Source organism: Pteropus vampyrus, unplaced genomic scaffold, assembly GCF_000151845.1.
Source record: "Pteropus vampyrus isolate Shadow unplaced genomic scaffold, Pvam_2.0 Scaffold372, whole genome shotgun sequence".
Classification (NCBI taxonomy): Eukaryota; Metazoa; Chordata; class Mammalia; order Chiroptera; family Pteropodidae; genus Pteropus; species Pteropus vampyrus.
In genome coordinates, this window is record NW_011889153.1 from 88,909 (window position 1) to 92,533 (window position 3,625).

A 3,625-nucleotide genomic window follows, 5' to 3' on the forward strand; every position below is an offset into this window, starting at 1 on the left:
TCATCACATTTCATATTTTAGTGACTTCTTAGAAAACAGACATCAATGGTAGACTAGAAAGTAGCTGCTTGTGTGCATTTTTATTGTGGAAACTCAGTCAGAGTAAAGGCCAGTGATTTCTTTTTCTAAACCGATGGCAGTTAAACAGCTTGGGCTGATTTGTGAGTTTACCAAACAGTCTTAAGTAAGGTGATTAGTGTCCATCACCCCCTGGAGTGACACATCCGGGCAGAGTTCCCGCTACATCAGTCCCAATGTGTGCTTGAAACATGGTTTACCAGATGGACATTTATTTACGCTGATAAGAACCAGCAAACAGACTGAGGTGACGGAAGACTTTGACGGGTCCTCCCGTGTGGACTTGAGCATCTTCTACAGGCAGTCGACGTGCTTAGAGACGTCAAAGAAAATAGCCATAATGGTACCTTACTGGCTGGCTTTCATTTCTTCCTCTGCTTATTCATGAAAGTTTAAGTAATTCCTCAGCAGAAATGGAAGATGGAGAATGGCAAGGGGACATTTTTTAAAGGGACATATAGGATTTGTGACCCTCGATGTAAATGAAATCGGCCCATTACACATGATTTTAGCCTTTAAAAAAACAAACCTGCTATAAAAGAGCCGCTACGTATAACGATAGAAATTGGAAAGCATTTTGAATCCTAATGAAAAATCAAAGTTTAACAGGAAAAGCTACTCCTATTATTTTATTTCTAGAAAAAAGGAAAAATTAGTTCAAATTAATCACATTTTCAGGAAACTAGACTTGAGAAAACTTAAGTTTTAAATACCATTTGAGCTTGCCTGAACGTTTTATGACTCTGGTTTTGTGAAATGGAATTCTTCATGGGCAGCCCTGGAGGATCAGAACAGTCTGTCTTTTCTCCTCGGCTGGCATTTGCTGCAGTCTTGGGCATGTCATCCACATTCTTCCTCCTCTTTGTGAGTTAAGAGTCCACATAACGTGAGAAAAATGAATGAAAAGGTCTGCAACTAAATTCAGTTTATTTAAAAATCAAAGCAGTGAGCGTTTTGACTCAGGAAAGAAGAATCGCGTGGAACCCGGTCTTTCCCTCCTGGCACCCGATTCACTAGCCAGAGACCAGGTGGCGCCCTCCCCTCCGCTCTGCTTTGTCATGGCCTTCGTGAGCCACGTAGCAGACATTTCTTGCTTCGTAAGTTCGCGCCAGGCCCTGTTCTGGGCTGGGGAATAAATACAGCGGTGAGCAAAGCAGACCGACACCCCGCCCTCAGGAGCGTCCATTCTCCCCAGAGGGCCGTGCGCAATCAGAGAAACAGAGGCTTTGGTCCCGGCGGAGAATGGAGGATGTTGGGGTTCGGGTTTCTGGAGTGGCCAGTAGTGACGGAGTGACATTTGAGTCAAGGCCTGCGAGAGGAGGGCATCAGCTTTCTGGGGGAAGGACATTGTGGATGGAGGGGACGGCCAGTGCCTTCTGAGTGTGCAGAGCAGCGGGGGAGGCGGGTGCAGCTGGAGGGCGTAGGGGGGTGAGAAGTGGGGAGCGGGGAGGGGCAGAGGGGAGATCACAGACGCCGGGGAAATCCATCCTGAAGGGCGCCAACGGCCCCGCCGGGACCCGGCCTTGCTGCTCAGTCTGCGCAGGACAGGACGCCTGGCACGGGGGTTTTGAGACACGGGAGTGACATGGTAGTTGTGAATTGCAAGGTCAGGCTGGTTGCTGTGTGGGCAGGTCTGAAGCAGGGAATCATCCAGGGGAGAGATGGGCGGCGTGGGGAGGTGCGGCGTGGCCTGCTGCCGGCTGCCCGGATGCGCGTTCCCGTGTGGTCACCACCGGCACTGTGTCCCCGAGGTTTCCCTTCTCACCCCGCAGAGCAGGGTGATTGCTGCATCCCGAGTTCACTCATTGTCCGTCAGCGCTGGTACAAGTGCAACTCAGTACCGCCTGCCTCGGCCTGCACGCGCTGTTCTCATTGGAACTTTGCAGAATCCAACCCCACTGCTGGACACGCATGCACTCACACACTCGCACGCGCACGGACACGTGCACAGACATGCGCGCGCACGCCTGTGTGTGCACACACACGCGCACACATATACAAACTCACGCACGCACGTGCACACGGACACGTGCACGTGCACACGGACGCACCCGCACACACATGTGCACGCACACACACACATACACACATGCATGCACACACGCGCACGGACACACACGCACGCGCGCACACACGCGCATGCACATGCACTCACACACTCACGCGCGCGCACGGACACATGCACAGACATGCGCACACACGTATACAAACTCACGCGCACACGTATACAAACTCACGCACGCACGCGCACACACACACATGTGCGCACACACTCATGCATACATACACTCACGCATACACACATGCGCATACACATGCACGCATACACACACGCACGTGCGTGCCCGCGCGCACACGGACACATGCACGCGCGCACACGGACACATGCACGTGCGCACACGGACACACACTCACGCGAGTACACATGCGCACGGAGATGCCAGAGGCAGAGAAGCAGGTGGGCGTGGGCCAGGTCCATCAGTGCAGACGGGAGACCGAGGCGATAGGCTGCTTTTGGGGTCACACAGACGCAGGCATGGCAGCGCGCTGACCGCGCCTTTGCACATGTGCCCTGTACCCCTCTGTGGCCTGAGCTGCCGTCTGGCCTGTGGGAACCCAGCATCCCTTTAGGAAAGCCTCTGGCTTCTCATTCCTCCCTCGGAAGCTGTGCTTTGGGGCGGGAGAAACCTGAGTATTCGCTGCGGTCAGTTATTTGCTATGTGTTTGACTAGTGGGGACAGTGCTTCAGTGTTGAAACCCAAAACCCTGGGGACCCGCGTATCTCGCCGCCCCTCCGTCCCGGCCTCTGGTCTGTCCTCACACAGAAGGTGCAGCCAAAGCCCCGCGGACAAGCGGAAGTTCCTAGAAACGCTTTGAGGCTGGAGAGGCTTTTCTTGTGTTTGATTCTGTGTCTTTGAAATACACAAAAGCCCAGTCATAATAAAACAAACAAACAAAATCAGCACATTCGCTGACCAAACCCCGCATACGCTAACACTTAGCTATATTTTCTTCGGGTTCTTTTGAAAGGAATACAACTTAGAAATAGAGTCAGTGCCTCGTTCTTAACCCCTCCATCCCCTTCTCCTGGGTGTCCAGAAACGGATGTGCATTTTCCCTGCTCAGATGTCTCTACTCTCTGCATGTATGTGCCACACATTACACACACACCCGTGCGTACACACACGTGTATTCTATAAATGCATCAAAATTTTACACATAGTATAATTTCATACGTATTCTTCTGTAATTTCCTTTTTCAGTCAACATTATATTTTGAGATTTGTCCATCTTGATCCACGTAGATGTAGTTCGCGTCCCGATTTTGGGGGTGCTTCAGTTCCAATTATTTGATAATTTTCTTTGACTCATAATTTATGATTTCTAATCCGGCTTTGTTGCTGCGAGAGAGTGCGTTTTGCGGACATTCGTTCTTTGGCATTTGTGGCTTATTTCTTTGGGTCTCGCTACCTAGTCAGTTTTTACAAATCTGTGTGTGGGCTCGAAAAGCGTGTATCTTTTCTGTGTGGTGCAGGACACTTGTAAT